A 9,562-nucleotide genomic window follows, 5' to 3' on the forward strand; every position below is an offset into this window, starting at 1 on the left:
TTTAGAAAGATATTTTATACATTTAAAAACTATTTTAGATATTTTAAAAATCCTATGAGTTTAGTCTTGAAACTTTAGGGTGGATATCAAAACAGCAGGAAAATAGGCGAGTTTGAATTTTGTTGAGGTATCGTGAAATATAAATACCAATAGAGGGCCAAGATACTGATTCAGTAAGACAATTAAGTTTATTAAATTATACCATTAAGTCTATAAGTTTGTAGAAACTTCGTAAGATGTTGCAGTTGCGTTTAAAAATTGTGCAATGATTCGGTGAACGTCTGTTGATGAAACAAAATTATTATTATTATTATCATTATTATTATTATTATTATTATTATTATTATTATTATTATTATTATGAGTTAGGCTACAACCCTAGGTGGAAAAGCAGGATGCTATAATTATGCCTAAGGGCTCAAACAGGGTAAAACGGCCAAGTGAGGAAAGGAACCAAGGAAATAAATAAACTATAAGAGACCTGATGAGAAATCAAAATAAAATATTTTAAAAACTGTAACAACACTAAATTAGTTCTCTCATATAAAAAAAAAGACAGAAATAAGATAGAATAGTGTTCCTGAGTGTACCCTCAAGCCACAATTCAAGGTAATTTTTGCTATTACGCATTTAGTATGTCATGAAATTCATCCATTCTAGAGATTAAAGTCGCATCTTTAACCACACTTTTAAATTTAGTAAAATATCAAATCAAATGATTTCCAATAGAGAAGCCGTGGAAAGTTCTACTTTTCAAGGCGACTATACATTTCAGGCAATACCATAATGAAAAAGTTTTACTTTCTTGGTTCTCCAGAATGACGATTGCAAAGGCCCAAATATGTATTCAGCCAGTGATACTACAAGAAAGGATATTAAATCAAGAACATTATCTTTAGCAAATTTTGCCACATGATATCTGGAGAAGTCACTTCATCAAAGGCAGAACTTGGCATTACCCAAGACCCTAAGTTTAAAATCCATAGACTGTCAGCTGCTTAGTACTGATTGTGTAGGACCTGCTCCTAGCAAAAGCTTCATTGAGGAAGACTAAAGCATATACAAATTTACCTGATGATTTCCTGTAAACTTAAAATAACAAAATATTCTACACTTTTAACTTTTGTAGATCCGATATTGGATTCTATTTATGAATGTGGGTTATATAGACTGACGCTGGGTACTTAGCTCTTCAGTGGCTAAACACAACTGTAAAAACCCAGCAGTTATCCTTTGAAGTAAAAGTTAAAGGGGTTGGACAATACAATAGTTTCTTCTAGTGTCTGTAACCATCCTTGGGAGCTAAGGGTGGGCGTGTTTGGGGGAGCCTATAGGTCTACCTGTTGAGTCATCAGCAACCACTGCCTAGCCTCCCCTGGTCCTATATATGGCCAAGGGCACTGCTCTGCTGGGGCATTGCTACTCTCCTTGCCTCTACAATTCATAGGCTATTTTTCAAACATTTAAGTGCAATTTTGGACGAGGGAATACTACAAAGACCGTTGAGTAATACTTACAGTACACAACGTGAGGTAAATTGATGGCATTATCTACCTATGAAAGTACTTGATCCCCTTAGTTATATATATATATATATATATATATATATATATATATATATATATATATATATATATATATATGTATATGTATATATATATATATATGTATATATATATACATATATATATATATATATATATATATATATATAGATATACACACACATATATATATACATATATATATATATATATATATATATATATATATATGTATATATATATACATATATATATATATATATATACATATATATATATATATGTATATATATATATATATATATATATATATATATATATATATATATAAGCGCACTCGAGAATTTATCCAACATATATAATTTTTCCATGTATTAGTGTTAGAACAATTAAATCTAATGAGTATTACTTATTGGTTCACAAACCTCCAAAATTCCTAATGTAGACCACATCAACAGACAATCATTATCACGTTGTGTAACTTGTATAACGACATCTGGAGATTAGTGCAAGATGCCTTGTAACGCAGATGTAGAATCTAAGAGAGAGAGAGAGAGAGAGAGAGAGAGAGAGAGAGAGAGAGAGAGAGAGAGAGAGAGAGAGAGAGAGACCAAATGGATAAGGAAATTAAATTAGAAAGAATCCAACAAAATAAATTGTTATGTTAAAACGTAATTTCACAGGAAATGAAAAAGTTTCCACGTTGAATTAAACCTGTGGTCTATTTAGATTATATAAATTCCATTGATGACATAAAAACATACTAATTTTATTGATTGTGTTTCCTTATTAAGAGCATTAGTGACTGGACTGGCCGTGTTGTGAAGAACCATATAATTCTTTACTATGAAATAATAACTTTTCACGAAGTATTCAACAGATGATTTTATTGATCTGATTATATCATTTATAGCTACATTTCATTTTGCAATTTGGGATGAGGCTGCTGGATCCTCTATGGAAAATAAATTCTCTCTTTCACTTACTTTGTATAAAGGCGAAAACACAACAAAAGTAGTATGTTGTATTTATACAACTCGTATTTTCAAAGCTTGTATTTAAGATCTTTCTGAATTAAAGACAAAGTCATATTAGAAAAGGAAGACGAATAATAAATTAATCCCTCAGATACAGATACTGTTTTAAAGGTTTAAAGGCCGCTCATGAATGGCAAAGGCAAGGGACTGTGACATTATTACCCTATCAAGCAGGACAATGCCCTAGAGACTGACCATATATACATATGATCAGCGCCCGAGCCCCCTCTCCACCCAAGCTAGAACCAAGGAGGGCCAGGCAATGGCTACTGACGACTCAGCAGATAGACCTATAGGCTCCCGCAAACACCACATCTTTAGCTCACAAGGAGGGTGAGATTGCAGCGACCAAAATACTAACGAGTTTGAGTGAGACTCGAACTGCAGTCTTGCGTTCATCAGTCAGGGACGTTACCACATCGGCTACCACTAAATGTTTTCTTACACCCAACGAGAAGCCGCTGCAATGAGCAGCGCTGAGCCATTTGCCCAAAATCATCAGAAAGGTTAATCCGACTTCAGGTATTATGATATTAAGGCGACATGCCGCCTAAAAGAAATAATTTGTTAATTCCAGTCTGCTTCGTTCTTCCGCTCTTTATCGTATAATTATCTTCTTCAACTATTCCCCCTTTCGCGTTTTTTTTGTGCCGTGTGTGGAATTAACTAAAGTCGGGATTTCCTTCTGGTCTTGAATTAAGGGCTATTTTTTTATCTTGGTTTGCCCTTGTACAATACGGGTTTTATGTCTTGCATATCGTTAGCTATTAGGTAATATGACAGTACCAGAATCCTTATCTATCTATATATCTATATATCTATCTATCTATCTATCTATCTATCTATCTATTTTTCTACCTACACTTAAAATTTGCATTAAAAAACGGTAAATGCCTGGCAGCATTTATTCCGGGATTTTTACCGTTTTAAAAACGGATATATTGACGTAAATGATTAATATTACGGTCACTAACCAGTTAAAGATAATAACAAAGTATGGTAAAATTACGGACGCACGTAATTTACTGACAAAAGTATATTTTTACGGAGAATTTCCGATTTAAATGACGGTTTTTTTTTTTTTAACAGTGTATCTTTCTATCTGCCAAGTTAACTGTTTATTGAATATTGCTTGAATTAGTCACATTACTCCCTATTTCGTTAGCTATGACAATTCTTTTATGCAACAACCCATCAACCGATCTCACTATTTCGCAGGAAAAATCGGACTTCATTACGTATGTCACTCTCTATTTCTCCCGGAAAAGGGTCATCTAATGACTGATATATGAAGAAATAGGTAATTCATATAATGAAAATAATATCAAGAGCAACAACAGAAACAATATAAAAAACAATATAATGGGGTTAATCAATCATTTCATTGTTATTAAAAGGGAAGGGATTAACCAGCTCGACATTTACTCTCTTTATATGAAGATAATAATAACAGCAACTAGAAAAGCACGCGGAAAGTGCAGACCTCCACCACGGCAGCTTATTTCTCGAAACCAGCTTACCTTTCCCAGAATCAATTTAGACCGAAGGCGTATTTGAAGTGTGTGACAACCCTGTCGACCTTGAGGTTAAAGTTAGCGTTAATTCTCTCGAGCTTTTGCTCGACCTTGACCTTGACCTTTGATCTAGAACTTTAAAAAATCAATCACTTCCATTTCTCGACATAATAATTAATCCCTGAAAGTTTCACTACTCTATGAGTAAAATTGTGGCCAAGAAGTAGTTCACAAAGAAACAGAGAATCAGACAAACAACAAATGGACAAACAGTGGTGGAAACATAAACTCCTCCCAACTTCGTTGGCGGAGCTATTAACAGAGAGAATAGGAACTCGAGCAGAATGTCAGCGACATGTCTCCTGGAGGAAAATGATCTGGATGGCGTGTTGTGGGAGGGGCGACCTCTTCTCTGCATTAGAAAAGATCAGGCGAGCCAGGACGTGGCTTCTTAATGTTTCCTTTCATCTGGTTTTTGCAGTGGTCTTTCATCTTCATTGCAATTCTTTTAATTTTTTTCATAGATTTTTTCTTCCATTGAGTAATCAGTTTATCTTTCTGCGGATCAATACAAATTTTTTTTTCACGTAATGCAATTTTATTTATTTATTTTCAAAATAATAAACCCTTTATTTGCAAATTTTTTTCTCTCTGATTTTACTTTTTCAACTTCTTTCAGAAATCCTTGTTCTTCCCTCGATAACTGTTTGGAGAATCTTAAATCAACCTTATTTTTATTTTCTGTGTTTTTTTTCTTGTTTTTGTTTTTGTTTTGATATCTAAAATCTATTCCCTCAGTCTCTGTCTTTATTGCATGTCTTTTGATTTTCCTTCTATATGATGTCCCCCACTCTTCTCTCTCTCTCTCTCTCTCTCTCTCTCTCTCTCTCTCTCTCTCTCTCTCTCTCTCTCTCTCATATTGCAAATCATTTTACTTGAATACGTATATAATTACAACAATATAAATATGAGTACGTAAAACAGAAAATAATCTTTCCCCCAAACGAAACACAAACATAAGATTAAGTGTGTGTGTGTGTGTGTCAGAGAGAGAGAGAGAGAGAGAGAGAGAGAGAGAGAGAGAGAGAGAGAGAGAGAGAGAGAGAGAGAGGCCTGGTCAAGTAATCTATCCTCGACCTTCCTCATAAACTAGGTCCTTTCCCAAATCATGATTAGAGATCACGGGGGAGGAAAACTCAGAATAAAGGTCAGGTCAGTAGGTCCTGGGTCAGGGTTAAGGGGGCGAAAGCAGGGAGAGAAGGGGGAGAAGGGGGATGTTTTAGGGGGAACATTAAGGGGGGGGGAGGGTTAGAAGGGTCCGAAACTGGCGTGATGGTCATTGGGAATGTATTCTTACATTTTCAAGGGAGAAAAGACGCATTTTCATTGTTGGATGCCATTGCAATCTCCGACTCTTAAAGGGTGTTTATTATTATTATTATTATTATTATTATTATTATTATTATTATTATTATTATTATTATTATTATTATTATTATTATTATTATTATTTCTAGCTAAGCTACAACCCTAGTTGGAATAGCAAAATTCTATAAGCCAAAGGGGTCCAACGGGAAAAAAATGGAAGGAATTTCATGTAGGTGAAGGTAATGGATTGGATGCAAGCTCAGCTAAGGTCTATTGGATTCCTTTTAAAAAATCATAATTTTCTTATTCAACATTTGCTTACGGTATTCCCTTCATTTCTTGAGTTGCATTTCTTTGTTTTTGCCTATTTTGCTTTTCAGTTTATTATCATTAATATGAAAAGAGATTATTAATTATCTTCCTTTTCAACATCTGCTAACAGTATTCCTTTTTTATAGATCATATTTCTTTGTTATAGTCAAATTTGATTTTTTCGTTTAATAACATCAAGTTTTTACAATTTATGAATGGTAGATTTATCTTAATGTTATTAGTGTCTTTAAACTTCTCTTGTAGTTTTTCCTTATTTCCTTTCCTCACTGGGTTATTTTCCATGATGGAGTCCTTAGGCTTTTAGCATCCTGCTTTTCCAACTAGGGTTGTGGCTTAGCAAGAAATAATAATAATAATAATAATAATAATAATAATAACATCAACAACAATAATAATAATAATAATAATAATAATAATAATAATAATGATAATAATAAGAAATAGATTATTGTCTTATCAATATAAACAATGAACAATATGCTTTAGAATTACCATTATGGAAAATTTAAGAAAATAAGGATCAAATTCCGAAATATTGCCAGATGATTCTTCAAATGGATATGAAAAACCCAATATCAAAATCCTCTGAATTAAATATATTAGTGTTTGATATATTAGGGTTGTGGTGGCCTACTGGAAGCGTCCTTGACTGGCGCTCGCCAGACTGGGGTTCGATTCCAGCTCAAACTCGATCGTTTCTTATGGATTAAGGGGTTTTGGGGGAGCTTATAAGTCTATCTGCAGAGTCACCAGCAACCATTGCCTGACCCTCCTTGGTCCTAGCTTGGGTGGAGAGGGAGACTTGAGTGCTGATCATATGTATATGTGGTCAGTCTGTAGGGCATCGTCCTGCTAGCTAGGGGAGTGTTACTGTCCCTTGCCTCTGCCATTCATGAGTGGCCATTAAACCTTTCAATTGCGTAAAAGTTAGAGCAAGTTCTGATAACGCAATACTCTAAAATAAATTCAAACGTTAAGCATCACTAAGAAAGTATCCAATTGCATTAACGATGATTAAATGCATTCTTCTTCACCCCTCCCTCTAGTTCTTTCTGTCTCAACCCTCACTCTAGTCCTTTCTGTATCACACCCCCACATCCTGTCCCTCCTCTCTCACCCCTGTCTCCAGTCCTTCCTCCCTCATCCCTCCCTCATGTCCCTCCTCCCTCATCCCTGTCTCTTGTCCTTCCTCTCACCCCTCCCTCAAGTCCCCACTCCATCACCCCTCTAGTCCTTCCGGCACCACCCTTCCCTCCAGTCCCTCCTCCCTTACCCCTCCTTCTAGACCTTCCTGCCTCGCCCCTCCTTCCAATCCTTCCTCACCCCCTCCCTTTCCTCACACCGACATCTCTCACTGTGTTCATCGAGGCGACAATTATCAGCTGCTATCCAATCGCATGGAGCTGCCTCAGTTTTGCATATAAATTATGATTATTTCTATCCGATGTCACTATGATAATTCGGGGTTCAATCCTAATGCCCTAATGACGTGATGAGGTCAGCTTTGTTTTTCCCGTTGGGTGGACAATGGACTCACGACCTTTTTTAATGATCTTCCATAACTTTTTTCCATCAACGAAAATTAGCTAGATGCTTGTGTTTACATTTACGCTTATTCATATACACACACAAACAAACACACACACATCATCATCATCATCATCAGTTACTGGTCCACTGCAGAACAAAGGCCTCAGGTATGTCCTTCTACATGCGTCTGTTTATGGTCTCCCTGTGCCAGTCGACACCCGCAAACTTTCTTAGCTTGTCAATCTCTCGTTTTCACTTCCTTCCCCTGCTTCTTTTAAAATCTCTAGAGAGCCATTCTGTTATTTTTTATGTCCATCTATTGTCTGTCATTCTTATTATATGTCCTGTCCATGTCCATTTCTTTTTCTTAGACACACACACACGCACACACACACACATATATATATATATATATATATATATATATGTATATGTATATACTGTATATACACACATATATGTATGCATATTTATATAAATATATACAGTTATATATATATATATATATGTATATATATACATATATATGTATATATATACACATATATATATATATATATATATATATATATATATATATATATATATATGTATATATATACATATATATGTATATATATACATTATACATATATATATATATATATATATATATATATATATATATATATATATATATAATAGCCCGCGTGATATGACGTATTGTTTTAAAGATGTACATGCAAATAAGATATTCTTAAGCCAAATTCATCAAATTCTAAGATTACATATTGATTTTCATTCAGAAAACGTTGCGTGACTAAGACATATGATTTAAATATGATCGCCAATAAGGTTTAAAAGAAAAAGTAATTAAGTTAATCCATTAAATAGAAAAAAACTTTTTTTTTCTAGGAAAATGGATTTCTTTTCAGATAAGCCTTTTAAGCCAGAATATGCTCTCACAGTCATACGAACACACATACACATACTATTGAGATAAGGTATCTGTTGGGTTCTAACAGAGAGGCAAGTTGAGGGCAACTGACTTTATTCAACAAGACAACGAGTTTAAACACATATAGTTGAGAGCAAGAAAGAACTACATAAACATAGTTAAGAGTCAACAGTTGTAGTGCTTCAATAGTGTCATTTTGGAAAAAGTAAAACTATTCAAAAAACAAAAAAGAACTAGTTAATTCAGTTTTTTAATGAGCAGTTTCCCATTACAGGTAACAATTGCAATGATTCATACTTAAGGTAAATGGGACATGTTCTTGTATAATAACATTCCTTTATGACAAATTCAGAATGTTTTTCACAATTCGGTTCATAGCGTAAAATAAAGTGGTAGTTATTAAGTAAAAGCGACAGGTTACGTGTTTCAATTAAGATATTAATTAAATGGACAATAAAAATGATAATAATAATAATAATAATAATAATAATAATAATAATAATAATAATAATAATAAATTGAGATTCACAAGTCAGTCTCTGTAACTGCGTACAGTTACCTTTCCTCTAATCTATATTTAGACTTTGAATGCTCTTCCTATCATACCCTAAGCATCTTTAGTTTTCTTTTATGTTACTGGTTTCAATGAGTGGCAAGAGAAGCCTTAAAAATTTTTTATATCATGCTTTCCTTTATTAAACAATATGAGCCTTTTGAGACTGCATTACATGCTTTACATAGTTTAGTTATATGTTTATTGCAGAGGTACAACCTTTGTCCTGCAAATTACAAATTACCTCGGTATTGAAAGGAATTTCACCATAGATCTTGCTAAGGTTATCCACTTTACTTATTATTATTATTAAAAGCTAAGCTACAACCCTAGTTGGAAAAGCAGGATGCTATAAGCCCAGGGGCCCCAACAGAGAATATAGCCCAGTGAGGAAAGGAAATAAGGTAAAATAGATTATTTTAAGAATAGTAATAACATTAAAATAAATATTTCCTATATAAACTATAAAAACTTTAACAAAACAAGAGGAAGAGAAACTAGATAAAACAGCGTGCCCGAGTGTACCTTCAAGCAAGAGAATTCTAACCCAAGGCAGTATAAGACCATGGTACAGAGGCTATGGCACTACCCAAGACTAGAGAACAATGGTTTAATTTTGGAGTGTCCTTCTCCTAGAAGAGCTGCTTACCATAGCTAAAGAGTCTCTTCTTCCCTTACCAAGAGGAAAGTACCCACTGAACAATTGCAGTGCAGTAGTTAACCCCTTGGGTGAAGAAGAATTGGCA

The sequence above is a fragment of the Palaemon carinicauda genome, chromosome 2 (genome assembly GCF_036898095.1).
Source record: "Palaemon carinicauda isolate YSFRI2023 chromosome 2, ASM3689809v2, whole genome shotgun sequence".
Taxonomy (NCBI): domain Eukaryota; kingdom Metazoa; phylum Arthropoda; class Malacostraca; order Decapoda; family Palaemonidae; genus Palaemon; species Palaemon carinicauda.